Source organism: Octopus bimaculoides, chromosome 2 (assembly GCF_046866305.1).
Source record: "Octopus bimaculoides isolate indiv1 chromosome 2, ASM4686630v1, whole genome shotgun sequence".
In the NCBI taxonomy this organism is placed as follows: domain Eukaryota; kingdom Metazoa; phylum Mollusca; class Cephalopoda; order Octopoda; family Octopodidae; genus Octopus; species Octopus bimaculoides.
The window spans coordinates 169,323,894-169,345,284 of record NC_142929.1 but is presented as its reverse complement, the minus strand read 5'-3'; the positions used below and the strand labels follow the sequence as shown (position 1 = coordinate 169,345,284).

The following is a 21,391-nucleotide window of genomic DNA, read 5'->3' as shown; positions in this document are numbered from 1 at the left end:
TCACACTGTGGCCAGCCGTACTGTACGACTCACATGATGAGACAGAGCACCGCTTCGTCTGCCATCGCAGCAAGTTGATCTTCGATTCCAATGACAGCGGGTGGAAAGGATGTGAGGAGGAGGAAGACGAAGAAGAGGAGGAGAGCGGCACCTCTTCATTGACATTGCTCATTTCCACATAGACCCAGCTGGAACGTACTGTGGAACCATCTGCCTCCGATAGATCCCGCATCCCCATGGACAAACAGCTACTGCTGCTGACACTTTCACCACCACTGCTGCTGCCACTACTGGCACCACTGCTGCTACTACAGATGCTATGGTTCTTATAGTTGGTCCTCTGGAAAGCAGTAGAGCTTCGACGCAAAAGCGTTGAAGACGTGGTCGATGTTCTGGAAGCCACAAGGATACCAAGCGCCATCAAAGATGAGTTATAACTGAGGTTAGAACCCCAGTGAAAAAACTATCAATATCATAAACAGAACTGGCAGGCAAATGGTTTTATGGTAAACTCCTATCAGCTTTGCTCTCTCTGACAGTTGTTTCTTGTAGAACAGCTTCATGAGACAGTCCTTAAGTATTTATGATGAGACAACATCAGCATACTCAGGTACATATAGTAAAATTTTAGCAGGCAAATGGAGGGTCAATCAGTTCTAGTAGCTGGACTATATTTTGCCAAAATCAAAATGCATGTTATATGTTATCCTTCAATTACCAGTGGCATTGCAAGCTGAAGAATATCGAAAAATGCTAAGTCGGAGTTCCAAGTAGCAAGCAACCAGCCAACAATGCCAGCCAGCCAGCCAGGCAAGCTATTCACCGGTTCGATTAGACGAGTCTCTCAAGAAATACTTCCACATCAGTCCATCGTCTGAGCAATGACACCAGATGAATGTATAGAACTGATGAGAGGCAGGCGAGACAAAAATGACGATACACAGGAGAAAAGGAAAGCGAAACAAAGCAAGTCAGTTCAAGGCAAAGTATTGATCTGTAGCAGCAGTGGGAGACGATTTCATGATGGCATCTCTGTTCTTATCCGAGAGAAAAGAGGAAGTTCAGTAGCAGCAGCAGCAGCACCAATGGTAGCAGCAGCAACATTAGCAGCAGCAGCAGTTGCCAAGGAGAGAGAAAGGGGGTGCAAAGAGAGACATAGAAAACGGAGAGAGGGAGAGAGAAGAGAGTGAGAGAGAGAGAGAGAGAGAGAGAAAAAGAGAGAGAGAAAAAAAAGAGAGAGAGGAGAGAGAAAGGGAGGGAGGGAGAGCAAAGAAAGAGGGAGAAAAGAAGAGAGGAAGAAAAAAGGAAAGGAGACAGATTTTATGTCTCATTCAGCCTTTTATTTAGTGTATTACTTGGAAATTGGGAGAAAGGCTGAGTGATACAGGGCGACATGACAGCTTTGACAGCCAATAAGTTGGTGTGGTTCACAGTTTTCACTGTCCTTCAATTGACAACCCAGCCTACACCACTCCACACAAACACAACTACCCCCCACACACCCACACACACACACACCAGTCTGCAGCTTCATCTTCCAAGTAAACTACATTTATTGATAAACCGAAAATGAAACAATAACTTCCTATCACAAGCTGTTAATGATGATAATACAGGACTCAGTCCAGCATTCAACAAGCAATTTCATGGGCAACCACGGTACTATTAACGTTAGAAGTGTGGTGGGGCAAGAGATTAATTACTCACTAATGAAGTGTACAAACATTCTTCACCACTCATCCGCCACCAACCACGCAGTCGCCTGTTAGCATCACCACCATCCACACCAACAACATAGCTATCGAGCTTTTATGTGGTCGCTTGACCTGCTAGAAATAGTAGCCATGTTTCCATTACACAACACTACTGTTTACAAACAGGAAGGACAAACCAATAGATGTAGAGCTAGATACACAATTGTTTGGATAGTCATGGTGGGGATGCCTTTGATCAGAGGTCAGTTAAATCAGGGATTACTTGGGACTAAACAATAATATAACATTAACAATCATTATTTACAATAATTACGGCTGTTAATACATTTATCAATATCTAGCAGGTACAAACACCACAATCGCCAACCAGACCACTGCCACCAATCAATCACCAAGATAGTAACACTACCACCCACAACTGTCGCCAAACGACAACTACCACTACAACCACTACCACTACAACCACTACCACTACTACTACTACAAACCACTACCATCACAAACATTTCTCAAATCACACTCTGCCATCTTAGAAAAAGACACATAGTATATTGTGATCATGAGTGCACTATACCTATGGAGTGGTCAAAGTAGGAATGCCTTTGATCCCAAGTATGCACAATCAGGGCAGCCCTGGGATTAAACAAAATATAAAAACAAAAAAAAAACTGACACTGTACAATACCACACCAGTACATGCTACCACCACAACACTTCTGCCACCCACACAGACAGACACCAAACTAATACTACTGCAAACACCGATGCAACAGCAGCTTCACACCACGCAAGCAATATCACCACCAGCAATAGCACCTACCCCCAATACAGCTGTGATTGTCTACTATCACCACCAGCACCATCATCAGAAGCCCCATCACTGCTTCCAGCAACACCCACTCATCTCCTACCACTATCACCAGCCACTTCACTATGTCTGAACCCCTGCTGGATTAGTGATAATCACTTCCTTACTCAGCTACTTTTTCACACCAATCATTTATGGCCAATAATTTTTAAGAAAGAACGAACGAAAGAGGAGGTGCATTTCAATACTGATATTGTGCTTCTTGTTGTCATCATCATTACTGTTTTTCTTTAATTGCAATCATTTTTGTTTTCTATGCATATAAAAAAAAAATACAATTTAGATCCACCTCACACACACATGCAGTCACACATACAAGCAAACGTGTGTGTATATATTTATAATAATCAGAAAAACATACGTACACATGTGTGTGGGTATGCATGAGTAAATGTTATAATATCTATATACACATAAGTTGCATGCATATATATATATATATATATATATATATATATATATACACACATGCATATGCTAATACATACATTCATACATACTTAATATCTGTATAGATATATACTCTTTTACTCTTTTACTTGTTTCAGTCATTTGACTGTGGCCATGCAAATCGACCCCAGGACTTACTCTTTGTAAGCCTAGTACTTATTCTATCGGTCTCTTTTGCCAAACCACCAGGTTACAGGTACGCAAACACACCACCATCGGTTGTCAAGCGATGTTGGGGGGACAAACAGACACACAAACATATACACACACACACACATATATATATATATATATATATATATATATATATATATATATACATATACATATATACGACGGGCTTCTTTTAATTTCCATCTACCAAATCCACTCACAAGGCTTTGGTCAGCCCAAGGCTATAGTAGAAGACACTTGCCCAAGGTGCCACGCAGTGGGAATGAACCCAGGACTATGTGGTTGGTAAGCAAGCTACTTACCACACCGCCACTCATAACATTGTGTATGTGCACATATCTAAAAATAAATGTTATGTGTATGCTTGTTTCAGTCAGAGATTATGACCATGCTTGGGCAACACCACTGATCTCATTGTTAGTTTATTTCATTTCATTTCTACTGCCCTCTGTTAGTGTTTGGTTTTGGTGAATAAGAGTTAGACAATGCTACCCACATTTGAATTTCTTGCTATGAAGTGGTTTCATCTGGTGTCTCAGAAAAATTTAAGTGTTTTTTTTTAACAGGAGTTGCTGTGTGGTAAGTAGCTTGCTTCCAGGTTCAGTCCCACTGTGTGGCACTTTGGGCAAGTGTATTCTACTGTAGCCTTGGGCCAACCAAAGCCTTGTGAGTGGATTTGGTAGATGGAAACTGAAAGAAGCCCATCTTATATATATGTATGTATATGTTTGTGTGTCTGTGTTTGTCCCCTTTAACATTGCTTGACAACCGATGCTGGTGTGTTTACCATCAACGTAACTTAGCAGTTCAGCAAAAGAGACCAATAGAATAAGTACTAGGCTTAAAAAGAATAAGTCCTGGGTCAATTTGTTTGACTAATAGCAATGCTTCAGCATGGCCACAGTCAACTGACCGAAACAAATAAAAGAATATCCACATCTATACCTCATAAATTTCTGATATTTTTTGACAAAGTTTTGAAGAATTATGTGCTCATACAGTATACCAGTTTGCACCAGATAGACCAATATGGAATTTCTACATATCAAACAAGATCATTCACTTGAAAGATTAGCATCCTACTTACTAGAACTATGAATATTTGCTAGGTTAACTTTAAGCCCTTTTGAGTCCAGGTTTTCCTTCCACACCTGAAATTTTTTTTCTAATTCTACAACAGATTTAGTTATAAGAACAAAGTCATCAGCATGAAGGAGTTTCCCAACTCTCCCGTTAGGGCCTGAGAACCAAGTTTTGGTGAATTCATACCTACACTAAATCTATTGCTGAACATGCTGCTAATTGTCCCCTTACATTCACAAGTATCTGCCTAACCTATTTTCTGGTAAAATGTAGTCAATATGGATTATGTACCCACCAGATTGATGAGTGATCAGGTGATTGGTAAGTCTCTTGAAGTTAGTGTGGTAGATCAGTAAGTCATCACAGAACTTCCCCTACCATGTTCCCTCCTCATTTCAAGGACCAAATCCATAATCTTAGTGTATACCATGAAATCCATTGGAGCGCTACCCAACGTGGTTGATGCCAGTGCCACCTGACTGGTTCCCATGCTGGTAGCATGTAAAAAGCATCATTCAAGAGTGGTCAATGCCAGTGCCACCTGACTACCCCCCCCCCCCCCCACTGTCAGTGGCACGTAAAAAGCACCCACTACACTCTTGGAGTGGTTGGCATTAGGAAGAGCATCCAGCTGTAGAAATCTTGCCAGATAAGATTGGAGCTTGGTGCAGCCTCCTGGCTTGCCAGTCCTCAGTCAAACTGTCCAACCCATGCCCGCACAGAAAGCAGACGTTAAATGATGATGACGTGGAGGAGGAGGATGACATATTTATACATACACATCTGTGCATATGCACACACACACACACACACATATATATATACATGTGGAAGTCAACTCATGACCGAGTAAGAGCACCTCATGCAAAGATTCCAAAAGTCCAAAAAGTTTCTATGCATGAATTTGTTTTACAGCAGTGAACCCACTTTTCAGCACAATCAGCTATAAAACCATTAAACAAGTGGTGCAAAACAGAGGTTGAAACCACCAGAAACCAACTGCACCCCAGGCTTTTTGATACAAGTTTACAATCTCATAGAAGGAAATTCTAATGTGAACTAAGAGTCCTTCAATCTCAGTATTTCATATGCTAGTTAACCCATAGCTGGGACCCCCAACAGGTGCTACTACTCTGGGTCAGAGTAAACCTGGGAACAATAATAGTTAAGAAGTGGTTCCACATTCCTCAAAACCCTAGAGTTTTTGTACCAGGGTCCCACAACCAGAAGCTGTTTAAAGTCATATCTACACACATACACACAGTTTACTGTAGGAATGATTATGAAATTCATAAAAAGTAAGAAAATCTAAGCGGTGTAGTGGCCAGCACAATCCTCATATAGAATGCTTATGGAAATGGGTCAACATGAATATTCAACAAAAAAGATCCAGGAAATTGAGCGACTTGCAGGATTCTATCACAAAAAAAGAATGAGAAGAAATTCCAGATAATGTGATCCACAATCAATGCATTGTGAATGCGTTTCTATTTTGAAAAATTTCAGGAACCTACCTAAGTATTAGCATAATATGATTTTATTCTTCTCCGTCTATGCATTCTATTTTCTCAAAGAAAAGCTATATGCTTTAAATATTCTTATTCTAAGTAACATTCATTTTTCCTTCTTTTTTTTTCATGGACTTACTGATGCTGTCAAGAAATCCAGTTGGCAAATTTTTTATTTTTATGTTTAAATCTACATCATTTACAAAGGTAAAAGAATATTTGTCTATATATATATATAATATGTGCATGTGGTCGATGCCAGTGTCCCCTGACTGGCTCCCGTGCCAGTAGCACATAAAAAGCACCCAGTACACTCTTGGAGTGGTTGGCGTTAGGAAGGGCATCCAGCTGTAGAAACATTGCCAGATCAGATTGGAGCTTGGTGCAGCCGTTGGCTCTCCAGACCTGTCAAACTGTCCAACCAATGCCAGCATGGAAAACGGACTTTAAATGATAATAATGATGATGATGATGATCGCTAGAAATGTGATTAAATAAATGGAAACAAGTAATAATCAATACACTCTTGCTTTTGTGTGTGTGTGTGTGTGTGTGTGTTAAGACATGCACATAATTTAGTCTGTCTTGAGCCTACAGGCTCATTAGGTCAAAGTATATCTCTGTTTCCATGGTTTTGAGTGATTGAGAGTACAAGATTCCTTCCTGAAGAAGATAGCAGTTCATCAATAAGGTTAATACACCCCACCCCCACTGCCACTAGTTTTCATTTTCAAGTGAATAACCTAAAGTAAGATGAAGTGAAATGACTTGCACCATATGCAACCCAGTCTGAGAACTGAATCCACAAATCCATGAAACACTAGCCTAATGCATTCACACACACACACACACAAAACCTAGTCATGATCATGATTGCAAGGACTGACCTAGGATTAGCTCTGTAAACTAGTCAGTATGAAAGAAATATAATACACTACTTCCTGATGTACTGCGTAATTTGTATGAAAGTAAAAACCTTGTTCTTACAAATACATAATACACACACACAAACACACAAATATACATACATAAAAACATGTACATATGTATACACACAAACATACACATACACAAAAAATATTTTTCTCTTGAAATGCTTGTTAAAGTGCACCATATGTACGTCTAATATCTCCATACTTATGTCTGATAATATGTTCATAAGAAGTCATACATAAATAACAATTTGCCATTTTACTAACACTGGGAAATGAACAAAAATCTACAAGTGTGTGTGTGTGTGTGTGTCCATGCAAACTCATACACCTGCACACAATTATCTTAATATTTGCTTTCCAATAATGGCCAGGGTCAGATGTGTCGGCAATATCTCAAGTCTACAACATATCATCTGGGAACCAATATTCCCAGATTTCTCCTCATGTCCTCACCTCACATTTTCCTTCGACTAGCATGAGAACTTACCAGTATCAACAATTCCACACATGCACACACACACACACACACACACACACACACACACACACACACACACACACCTCTATAGTATATTTCAAATGCAGCGCTCAACCCAAACTCCTGACTATCTACACTCTAAATTTTGTGCAAACACACACACACATGCATACAGAAATATATTTGTTTACCTGCATGAACGCTCGTATTTTATGTGAGTATGTGTGGGCGGGTGTATATGTATATATGTATGTGTGTGTGTGTGTGTGTGTGTGTGTGTGTGTGTGTGTGTGTGTGTGTGTGTGTGTATCTATCTATAGACAGATAGATAGATAGATAGATAGATAAACAGGCAGGTAGGCAGATATGCAGGCAGGCAGACAGACAGACAGATAAGGATGGTGGGGTAATAAGTGCCAACACACGAAACTTTCAGTCCTAGAATCACAGTATAACTACTGTTGATTATTAATAAAAAAAAAATAAGGGTGAGAGAGAGAACATTTTCTCTTAATTTTATACATTCCCACACACCTAAACAAGCATATATATCTTTCAGCTATACCGAGAGTAAATATGTTTGACTATATCCAGTATGTTCTCATGTGATGTGTTTATGAGTTTGTTCACACCAGACTTATGTGCATTTGAGGAGGTAAGGTTCAATAAAATCATTATAAATATGTTAAATAAACAGCCAATAAAAATGTTAATTAGTCATTCACAAGAGAAATTTAAACCGCATCACTTAATGTTTTCTAAACACTCTTACTAATACACACTAATTATAATGAAAATGTGATCATTCACCACGAGGTGAGAGAGAGAAGAAAGTAGAAGAGAGGTGAGAGAATAGAGCGGGTGTGTATCTACACGTGTTTACATTTCTAAATGCAAGCATTTGGTTATGTGATGCAGAGAATTGTTAAGAGCATTTAATTGTGTATGCAATGCACACATGCATGCACATGTGTGCACAGTGAATATTTGTGTACTTATGTATTCACATTTGAATGCAGTTTTATTAACGTGCACATCTATGGATGCGCATGTGCAGCTGTTTATTTAAATGCATGTCTACATATTTACAATAATCACACGTTCATACAGACACATGCAAATAATATGCACTTGCACTCTCTCACATGTACAAAGTGTGCAACAATTTCTGAAACTAAACACTGTAGCAACAGGTTATAATCCATGAGAGCGTTATAGACTATTAATTCCTTAGGTGTGAAGTTGGTACAACCTTACCCACTATTACTTAACTACTGTTAGTTCAATTCCCACAAGAATCAGCTAGGTCTTTTTTTTATAACTTGTACCAACAAAATAATAATAGTAACATTGATCTATGTGACCCTGACATTATTACTCTTCGTCTAATCTGGTTGACCCCCAACAATATCCCTTCACGATTCACCTGATCCAATTGACTCATATATACACTATCTTTTCAGCTTACACTTGATCTACTGACCCTTATATTATCTCTTCCCCTACTCACAAATTATTGGTCATGCTCTGACTCCTGCCCTACAAAAAAGTATCTTTGTTGTTTTAGCTTTTAACTGGATTTCGGAGGTGAGGATCAATAAACTTAAGCACAACTAAATAAGGATGTCAAATTAAACAGGGTCTGGTTTGATCACTTTGAATCTTTCATCAATGGGAGAGCCAGTGATAACAGTAATGATGATAGAGGTAGTAATGGTGGTGAAGGTGATAATTCTGAGAGTGGAAAAGGTAATAGCAACAGCAGTCATGATGATTATGGTTATAATGGTAAATATAATAGCCAATGATAACAGTGGGGATAATGATAACAATGGTGGTGGTGGTGGTGGTGGTGGTGGAGATAATGTGATAGCTGTGATTGTAAAGGGTGATAGTCATGTTGGTGGTAACGAGGGTGAAGCCAATAATGATAAATGGTGGTGGTGGATGCAGTGGTTTGTTAAGTAATTACTTTTAGCAAGAGCAAAATAAAAAAAAAGTTGCATAAATAGGGGTCAAAACGAATGAGGGTGGGGAAACCCTACTACAAAAAACAAGCATTAAGAAGATGAATACAATCTAGAGGGGGTTCTATTTGTTTGTTTTTTTTTGTTTTTTTTTGTGGTTTTTGTTTGTTTGTTGTGTTTTTTTGCTTTCATTTTTGCATTAGATGTAGCAGTGATTGGCATGTTTGTGTTATGAGTCATTTAGACAAACCATCCCTGCTTTCCACATTGACAGAACCCTAAATCTGTCTCTTACACACACACACACACACACACACACACATATATGCAAGGTTTTTCGCAAGGCAGTTCTTAGATGCTTGATATAAATAAAAGACATCAAAACTATTGAACAAAAATAGAAAACTCACAAGAATATGACCACTACAGAAGAATTATTTTGGATAATACTTAGCAAGTAAATAATATTAGCAGGATAGGTTCCAGAATTTCAGAGCTGAGTGAGATTACAAACATACACATGTACCCCACTGTTTGTGTGTGTATATGTGTGTGTGTATATGTGTGTGTGTGTATGTGTGTATGTATATGTATACATATATATATATATATATATATATATATATATATTCGATTAGAGGTTGTGTTAACCTCATAAAGGGATGGTTTCATCCAAGAAAATACTGGTTCAATACCTAGTATTTTGGGGGAATTAATTTCCTTAAAATAATAGGTATATATATATATATATATATATATATATATATATACATAGTTTATATTCGTATAAAAGATGAAAAAGAAAATGGAGACTGGGAAATTAACAATTGTTTATTATTAACAGTAAATTAATCCTCATCCCTTACAGCTGTTTCAATTAATACTCAGTAAATGTTAAGAAAAATATGGAGCCTGGTGTTGCCATCCGGTTTCACCAGTCCTCAGTCAAGTCGTCCAACCCATGCTAGCATGGAAAGCGGACGTTAAATGATGATGATGATGATGATGATTATTTACATTTGACGAATATTGTGGATATTTGTCCTCATTTCGTTTGTATGCTCTGCTGGATGTATTAAGTTAGTGAGCATGAACAATGGAATAAAATTGAGCTGAGAGAAAAACTGGATACAAGAGAAATCTGGATGTACAAGAAATGTATTATGCAAGAGAGAAGCCAGAGCAGGTTTGAACATGTGATATATATGGAGGATAACAGTTGGGTAAGAAAGTACCAAGTGATCCAAATGGAAAGAACTTGCGTAAGTGGAAGACCAAGGAAAATATAGGAAGTGAAGATAAATCTCAAGTGACTGAACCACACAAAGTAGAGGACAACAGACCCTAACAAGTGGTCAGATGCTGTGTTGGAGAAGGCCAGTCTGATTCATGCAAACATGGAAACTATAATGATCTTTCTCTCTCTCTCTCTCTCTCACACACACACACACACACACACACACACACATACACACACACACGCATGCATGCATGCTGTGCATACATACATGCATATTTCTTCTATTAATACCATTGTAAATTTACATTTTTATCAAGAGAAATATATTTTAGTTGTGACATAAGTGATAAAAGAAAGTGAAAGAAAGAGAAGTAGGCATTTTTTTTAACTGATGATTGAAAAATTAAAAGAAAAATCAGAGAAAATACAAGAAAAATATTAAAAAACAAGCAAGATATGTACAGCTATCTGATCAGCATGACAGTGAGTACAAAAAATATATATATTAAAAATGCAACAACAAAATATAGTGAATATGAAGGTGAAGAGTAACTACAAACAATGTTCTAATTAATTGAACTAAGTGGTTCCACCACATTTTACATAGTTATATAGTTTTTAAACACACACACACACACAAACACAGTTCCTTTATAAAATTCCATTAAATTAGGTGAACAAACATAGACTAGCACACATACATACACACCTATTCATCTACATAAATTTACATACATATATATATTCACACATCCACACATCTATTTTCTCTCTCTTTCTCTCTTTCACACACACAATGTTCTTTATCCCTCAGCATGCTCCATCAATGCATATGACATGTCCAGTCTTCTATCAGCCAATGTCCAGTCTATCATACCTCTATCAGCAACTGATACCTAGTGATTTCCCAAAATACCCCCTCTCTCTCTCTCTCTCTCTCTCTCTCTCTCTCTCTCTCAACTAGATTAATATTCTCTACCAAACATAAATGACACAACATTCCACCCAGTCATTAGAAGATACTCTATATTTGCCATCCAAATCTCTAAACAAATGGCATCCAATTTCTTGCACACGACAACATCAATGTGCCTTTCACTACTTCCATGGGTAGCAATTCTCCAAAACTTTTCTTCTCCCTAAAAACTATACTGCTTCTCCCGCCATAAGCACCACTACTAACATTTACAATTCAACTGAAGTATCCAAAACAACAACTTCAGTTGATCCATATCAGTAAGTCATACTTGCTCTCATGCAGTTTTAAGCTAGTCTAGTGTACCTAGTACATTCTTTGATGCTTGATTTCTTGCCAGAAACCTCACAGAACCTTCATGCACTAAATGCTTACACAGACTATGAAATATTAAATTCTTACTTCTTTATACTCTACAAGCTGAGCAAAGGAATTTCCCTGTAACAACTAGACTTTTGTGACCTCAGATACTGACTTAATATGAAGAATTTTCATCAGTCACCTTCAGGCATTTTGGTGAAACTGTATTCTTACTTTCAATTAACACACACGCACGTGCATGTATGCATGCACACACACACACACAACTTAGCTAAGGCAAACAATTGATTTTTTTTTTTTCATTAATTAATCTTAAAGTGTAAATATGGCTCAGCAAGAGATCAGCTGCCAACAATATAAATGTACTATGGTCAATGCTTATAGATTTAACCTCACTAACCTGGTCACAGTTAGCATATCAACTTCAACTTTACTCAAAATATTCAGCCAAAATCAATGAAGTAACTGGCATAGTGAAAGCTAATAAGACTACATCAGATTTCTTTAAGTGCAAAACATGATGGTGGGAGGATTAATAATGATGGTGGTGGTGGTGACAATTCTCTCTAACTAAATAGAAAGTCAATTCTTATATGAAATACGACTAACCTACCCTTATAATGTTCAACCTTGTTAGAACAGTAACTAACAAAGATGAAGATAATGATAACCGTGTGTGTGTGTGTATGGGTACATGTGTGAGCATGTGTATAACATACATACATATATATATATATATATATATATATATATATATACACATATATATATATATATATATATATATATATATATATATATATATATATACACATATATATATATATATATATATATATATATACACACATAGTTGCCCACCGCCGAACAATTTAGGTCTTAATAGACACAAGATGTGATCTATTTCTAGCACATTGAATGTCCACGTTAGTGGTCAACGTTATATATATATATATATATACATACATATATATATATTTACATATATATATATATATATATACACACCACCTGTCCTCGTCTTGTTATTATTTGTATATTCTCCCATATATACATATATACTCTCTTTTACTTGTTTCAGTCATTTGACTGCAGCCATGCTAGAGCACCACCTTTAGTCAAACAAATCGACCCCAAGACTTATTCTTTGGAAGCCTAGAATTTATTCTATCAGTCTCTTTTGCCGAACCGCTAAGTTACAGGGACGTAAATGCACCACCATCGGTTGTCAAGCGATGCTGGGGGGACAAAGACAGACACACAAACCAATACACACATATACACATATATATATACATATATACGATTGGGCTTCTTTCAGTTACCGTCTACCAAATCCACTCACAAGGCTTTGATCGGCCCGAGGCTATAGTAGGAGACACTTGCCCAAAGTGCCATGCAGTGGGACTGAACCCAGAACCATGTGGTTGGTAAGCAAGCTACTTACCACACAGCCACTCCTGCGCCTATATATATATTTATTTATTTTAGTTTTACTTTTTTACATCTCTACCTTTTAATTTTTATAATTATCCTCCTGCTTTCATTACTCAACATATGCGCTTGACTGATACATTTTGATGTCAGTGTCTATCCTCTGCCAATCCACTTTATGATGCTCCAGTGCAATGAATGTCAAACAACAACTGTCCACATTAATTTGATTATATTTTATCATTATCACCACTACATTCCTCTATAGTTTGCCCTAGAATTTTATTGCCACTAACTTTTCTCTTTACCCATCACACACCTACACTCCAACTGATTGTTTTCACTCTAGTGTTTGTTTATTCTTTTCATATCACCATTATAACCACTATAATCATCATCATCATTGTCATTATTATTAGCATTTATTTCCTAATGTTAGCATTATATTGAAGGTGGCAGCATGCTGACAGAATCATTAGCATGCCAGGTAAAATGCTTAGCAGCATTTCGTCCATCTTTATGTTCGGAGTTCAAATTCTGCCATGGTCAACTTTGCCTTCAATCTTGGGGAGGGGGGGGGGTCTATAAAATAAGCACCAGTTGAGTACTGGAATTGATGTAATCAACACGTCCACTCCCTCAAAATTGCTGGCCTTGTGCAAAAATTTGAAACCAATATTAATACTATGTTTATCATCATTATTATTATTATTATTATTATTAATATCATTATTATTAAGGCAGCAAGCTGGCAGAATCATTAGCACACTGAACAATGTGTCCGTCTTTTTGTTCTAAGTTCAAATTCTGCCATGGTCAACTGCCTTTCAGGGTTAATAAAATAAGAACCAGTTGACCACCAGGATCAATGTAATCAACTAATTCCCATTCCCCAAAATTTCAGGCTTTGTCTCTATAGAAGAAAGGATTATCATCATCAAAATTACCCAAAACTTGTTTTTTTACTAACTGCTCGTTTACCAGTTATGGTAATTGAAAAGATTTTCTTTTATTATTCTTATTCTTTTTTAACTTAATTTTTGTACATATTCTTATTTTAAATTTTATTATCATTATTGTGCACTCCCACACCCCATAATATTTTCTACATTGGCCACTACTTACATTTGTGATTTATTACTGTCCCGTGTTTTATCAAAGCCTTTTGTACCACAACTATTAGTTTTATTAAGGTTGGAATTGTTATTTTTATCTTTCTCATAGCTTTTTTTTTTTATAATCATTGTTGTTTCCTTTTTATATAAACAACACCAAATGCATATTCTTCACACAAGGCAAAGAGGCACAGTGTAATGCCAATCTGATGAAGAACTGCTCCAACATATTCAATCACACATATTACATAACTTTTCACACAGAATCATTTACATGCAATGTATTTAAAAACAAAGAGGTACAGAAACAATTTAAACAAATATCAAAGCAGTGGTAAATTCATTATCTCCTAACATATATGCACACACGTACACACACACACACACACACACACACACACACACACACAATAAGTCGTTTAAAGAACACTGATTTCAGAACAATGATTTTAAAAATTAAAAGCTATTTCAGCATAATGACACAACTCTATTGGAAATGACCAAACTGTCACTGAGGCAATAACATCAAAAGACTTTTGAAACCACAAAAGCAGCACACATGTTGTCATAACGATTATATTATGGTCATGGAAGTTCAATGTTGCAATTTGAGTTGAAGTGGCAGAATGGCTTCAATTGGATTTGGCTTGAGATCTGAAACTTCTATGGAGAACTTATCCTTGAGAACTGTACCTCAGACAATTTGGGATAGCAATTTGCATTCTATTCAAAATGTGATTTCATGTTGCAAACACTTGGACCTAAAGCAGTGCCACCATACTAGAATAACTAACTATAAAGTACCAGAGCAGCCTTATATGTTGAATCAGCCAAGAAACTGACAATTCATGTTCTATCAGAAACATTATGACTGATAGAATCAGATACAAAGATATACAAACACATGTAAGGGAATATATAGACAATAAAAACAAATAGACAAGCTGACAAAATCAGTGAAACAGACAGCTAGAGAGAGAGACAGAGATGTGCAGGCAAATAGTAACCACCACTCCTACCACTTCCATCATCTATTCCCTCAGTCTATACTCACAGTTGAATGACTTTACAAGTGGCCTACTCAATAGGACTGAAACATGAAGACTAACATCTTTATATTTAAAATAAAAATACTAAAAAATGATATTGTTTGTGAATTAATCTAATTAACTCTAAAATTAGCTTTTTGGGCTGCTTTCAAGAAATGATCTATAAATACATCTTTCCAAGAAATAAAGTTGCTTTACTTTTTTAATTTTTTTCATCTTCTTTCACATTTATTTTCTTATTCTTTGTCCATTTTTAAAACCCAACATCACTGCTGCTGTTATCATCACTATTATCATTTTAACATCTATTTCCCTATACTATCACAAATAAGGTAAGTCACCTTTCTACACATCATAATTGTGTGCCAGGTCATCTGTAAAATCAACATTTCTCAGTCTAGTTCATCCCAGATCTTTCTTACTTTACATCTAAGAAATGATTTCTTTATATATCTCTAATTTTTGTTTGTTTTCTTCCATCTATCAATTGTCATTTGCTTGCCTTAATAAATGTTCCTCTAAAGTGGCCATCTCACACATTTTTAATTGCAATTCAGTTTAACTTACTTGCACGTCCATCAGTCTACAATCAGCTAATTTTTCTCTAATTTCTGCAGATCTTCTAGATTCATTATTTTTTCTTCACTGCCAAATAGCTTCTCACTCCTTCAATTTCTTTAACTCAGATACCTTTGTTTACAAAAAATATTGGCAATATCGGTAGTAAGCCCTAAACCACTTCCATCACTCATGAATCATTAACACCAAGCAACAATCACTCCTACCTCCAGCATTAAATATGTCACCTAGGTAACAATACTTAGTGAATCATCTGAGTAATCCATGGTCTACTAAGCAGTATATGGCTAATGGTTACTCATGCAGTTAACTTCTCCAGTAACATATAGAGAGATTTCGTTGAATACTTTAATGTGCTGATGCTCTGTTTAAGGTCTAACTGTTTTCATTAAAGTTCTTGTCAACTCTCCACATATTAGGTAAGGACATTCGATTTACACTATTAGTTTTTTTTTGTTTTGTTTTTTTGTGTGATGTCTGTCATTGATGGGTGCCCCCCCCCCTACTTTAAAGAAGAAACATAGTAAGATGAGAGGAAATGAAGGTAAACAGAGATGAGAGGTGGGAGCTGGGGGTAGGTTCTGGGGTAAGAGCTGGCAATGGAGTGGAAGCTGACAGGTGAGGACAAAGGAGTCATTTTTGGGAGCAGGTGTGAAAGGCTGCAAAACTTTCTCTAGTCTTTCATCTCCACTAATTATGATAAGGTGCCAAACCAAAAGTGTCCTTAACCTTGGATGTTCAGAAGCCTTTCTACTGTATGTCACAGATATAAATTCACCTTTAACCCCTTTTACTGTGGAAATTATATATTCACTCAAAATTGCATTACCATTAACAGCAGAAAGCAGTTTTATATTCCAATCTATCTTTTGTTGAAGTATTTCATGTTTGATATTGTTTTTTGCTGAGATGTTAAGTTTATTGAGGCAATGTGACTAGCAAAAAATACCAATTCTATTTTCTTGGTAGAAATTTATCATTATTGGAATCATCATCCTCATTTAGTGTCTATTTTCCATGCTGGCATGGGTTAGACGGTTTGACTGGAACTGGTAAGCCAGAGAGCTGTACCAGGCTCCAGTCTGATTTGGGCTTGGCTTCTATAGCTGGATGCCCTTTCTAACGCCAACTACTCCGAGAGTGGCATGGGTGCCTTTTATGTGTCACCAGTACAGGGCTGCATGAAATTTAATTTTGCAGTTAAAGGATTTATCCACTGGATTCAAAACCAACTCTTCCAGCTTTTTCAGTTCTTCATGATAACCTGAGAAACCCGTCATCAGCATATAAGATATTCCCAAAGAAATTCAATTTGCCAAAGCAACAAGGCATAGCACCTGGGTGGATACTTATGTGTACACCAAAAATTCTTCATTAACAATATATATATACTTCATTCAAAATCCTCAAAAATAATACTCAGCTCTCAAAAGCTAGTCATCTATAACTAGCTTTCTCATTGCCTCTCATACTACAGAATGCGGATAACTGACAAAAGCTATTTTAAAAGTCATTTTAAAATCCTCTCTCTAACAGAAGCTAAATGGACATAGGTACAACTTTCCTTCCTCAAACTAAAAAAATACACAAAAACATTTTTTTAAAATCTGCACTTGATCCTTTGCACATTGTTCTAAAAAGGTCTGATGGCCAACCTAACAAGGTTCTAGACTACTAACCAGAACAACAGTTTATATTACATCAATGTAACAATGACTCAAATTATTTCCAAATGGTCCAGTTCACTTACCTGTAAGAAGGAACCAATAAGTATGTAAAACTTAGCACGAAGTAGGAGAGGGGAAAGAAAGGCATAAATCTGTGGTGTTTCGTAATTTTCAGTGCTAAATTCAAATCTTACCAACATGAGGGTTAGACCCTTTCATGATTACATACACTGCCCCAATGAACCAAATGGATTAAGAAATTCATACTCTTCTCTACTCACCTTCTCTCTCTCTCTCTCACACACACACACACACACACACACACACACACAAATAAATAAATAATACATCATCTAAAATCATGTTCTGGCTCAGTATTGCTGCATTGAAATGTTTTGTTCAAAATGAGATCAATTAATGGAAAGTTTCAGATAAATTTACTGAAGCAAATCATTTTAATGGCATGAACAGCCTGTTAACTTTATAATATTAACAATTTCTGTAGCTAGCCCAACAAGCTTGACTTTTGATAATCTACTTAAAAGAAAGAAAAAAATCTAACAAGCAAAGCCAGCCTAACCTTAGATTTACATAAAAGATAGAAATGTATCGTTTGAAGATACTCAATCAAAAGTAGATTTTAGAAAATAAAACTGGTTAAGGAAACCAGAGTTAAAAACATAATGAGTTTCCTAGTCATAACTATTCAGCAGTAAATTACTACAGTTCAGAAATACATCTCTTGTCAAGTTGTGAGGTCTTTCATAATAAACGGACATAAATCAGTGTTGAGAGTGAGAAAAAGAGAGAGAACTTTTTTCATTATTACTTTATGTTAGAAAGAACAAGAAAGCACACAGTAGAATTTTGCCAAACATGATATCAGATATGATAACTGCAATACAGTTTATATTTACATGGTGTGATTTTCTACTGCTTCAAAACATACTGACCTCCAACTTTTGACTGCATTACAACTCAGCCTCAGGCGTGAATCAAAGATAATTTGTTATTTGTTCTTGTTTTAACTTTCTTAGCTAGTTGTGGTTTGAATAGGCAATAGGAACAGTAGATGGAGATTTAACAAGAATAGGGTAAAAGACTCACATGTGCATGCGTGCATGTGTGCATGTGTGTGTTATTTCTTTACTACCTACAAGGGGCTACACACAGAGGAGACAAACAAGGACAGACAAACGGATTAAGTCGATTATATTGACCCCATTGTGTAAATGGTACTTATTTAATCGACCCCGAAAGGATGAAAGGCAAAGTCGACCTCAGCTGAATTTGAACTCAGAACGTAGCGGCAGACATAATACTGCTAAGCATTTCGCCCGGCGTGCTAACGTTTCTGCCAGCTCGCAGTGCACGCGCACGCGTGTGTGTGTGTGTGTATGTTATGAACCCAATCTCCATCACTAGCCCCATTTTATTGTATGTTTTGCCATATTCACACAAATGAATGGGTTTTCTCTGACACTGTATTGTTAAGCATTACAATCCTTTGTCATTTCCTTAGTACAATACATCTTGCAATCAGTCTTCAACATTTTGTCCCATGTCCTCCTCTGTCTCCATCTTCTACAAGTTCCATTCACTTTGAGCATGCAGCTGTCACCCTCCCTATAAACATCATATGTCTGTATAATCACAATTTCCTTTCTCACCTACTACAATAATTCCTCTCATAAACAGCTTCTCTCTCAGCTTATAGTACTTCATTATTCATGCACACTAATTTTACTCATCAAGCAATGTATACTCACTTCATTTCTTACTAGTCTTTGCAAATCTTCTGCAGTCAAGGCCCATGTCTCGCTTACCATGCAGCATTGCACTTTGCAAGAAATCATTGTACAATCTGTCTCTCACTCAGAGGGAGAAGCCCTTTGTTGTCAAATCATTCTTCAAGCCTAGTTTCCATTAGTAATCACCAAATCAGAGGGAAAGGCCCAACCAAAGCCCTTTTCCAGGTTGATGAATGCTACGTGTAGGAGCTTACTCTGAGCTAAATAATTCTACAGTTGTCCCTGACCAGCTGCTTTCCTGTTTTCATATCCTTACTTCCTCAATTTACCATACTGTTGTCAACTTGGATAGCTGGTTCCTCTTCTGGGTCTACATGAATAGGCTCTCACCACCCCCCATACAATCTGCACATTCAACAGCCTCTCATTGTAGCACATCCATGCCTCTTTCTTTCTGACATCAGTAAGAGAAAGAATGCTATTATCATTCCATACACATCACCCCAACAACATATGGATTCTCTCTAAAATAATGCCAAGCAATCTCGAACACTTCATTCTTCTGATCCTTTTATCACAGAATATGTGCAAAACCTTTGCAAAACTTGGGTAGGAACAATAATAGGAGTACTACTCTTACATCTAGGATGGTGCTGCTGTTACACACACAGTTGTCTTCCACTCAGGCACTTCAAATCCGCAAATTTTCACTCAAATTCATTCTCTCTCTCTCTCACACTCACACTCACACACACACACACACACACACACACACAAAAGTTTCCACACTAATCTCTACAACCATCCCCTTCAATCCTAGAATACCATAATTCTGGAATTTCTTCCACTGCAAACGTTTTTCCTGCTTAACCCCTTCCTCCAGACCAGCCAATAAATTTTTTTGAAATATTATCAATTACCATCATCATCATCATAATCATAACCTTTATTATTAGGGTAGCATAAATAGGTGAGATAATAGTTATTTTTATGACTTGCTACAATGAGTTCAAAGTATGTCAATATCTACTTCGCTTTCCATTTATTCCTGGTCAAACCAAAATTACACCAGATTTCATCAACTGATGATACAGCTCCCCTTCAATATTGGCATTGAACCAATGATGAGTTCTAATGACCAGAAATTATTATTATCAAAGTTTAAGGCAGTTGAATGCTTAACTAAATGTTATACTTGTGTCTAGATGAGTGTACCAGAGTTCTATGATCAAGTTCGACTAATGTTGATTTATTTGTCATCCTTCCAGGATAGACATACAATTTGCTTGAAGCTCCTATTAACTCCTATTATTAGGAATTTCAAATCGAAATTTCTGTACTGACCAGTAAAACCTATTATTTTTGATAATATTGTATACCAGGTGGTTGATGCAGAGATTTTAAAAGAGAGGAATTCATTCAGCTAATGCTGAAAATAACAAAATAACATCAGAAATCAACTAACACATTATTGGCTAAACACATCTGTGAAATAATATCAGGCTTCAGAAAACAATCTATTTCTATGTTAATGAGGAAAAGTGATAAAAATGGAAATGCAGGACAGACAGACAGGCACACAGCACATATTTGCACAGGTCACTCCAGACATACAACCATATGTGTATGTACACACATACAAACTCACAATCTGATATCACTATAAAATGCTAAATCACACAAGTATATACACACATTAAAATACAAACATAAAACTACACATACTGAATATATAGTCAATAACAAACAAAAAAGATATTTATTTAGTTGAAAAATCAATAAAAAAAAACTTTCATCTCCCCTTACATTGTTTGATGTCAGTAAACCCTACCACCCCATCACTTCACCCCTGCTCTTCACAATCCCTTCACCAACCCATAAAACTTTTTCTCTGGTTTTTATCTGACACTAACCACACCCTAGATTATCAAGCAGCAGTAATAACACTAAAAAATAAAAACAAGCCTTTACACTGCTAAAAACTACCATCAAATCTCCTTCATATCACATACCCAGCTGTCTTGAAAGAGGAAGGACACATTTGATGATGTGACCCAAGATACACCATCTGAATAGATGGA

General features: G+C 36.7%; 1 protein-coding gene across 2 annotated transcripts in view; it reads right to left on the bottom strand.

Moving 5' to 3' along the window:
- Nucleotides 1–21,391, bottom strand: part of LOC106869338 (serine/threonine-protein kinase 10) — a 220,233-nt gene that overhangs the window by 62,724 nt on the left and 136,118 nt on the right. The window lies entirely within an intron of this gene.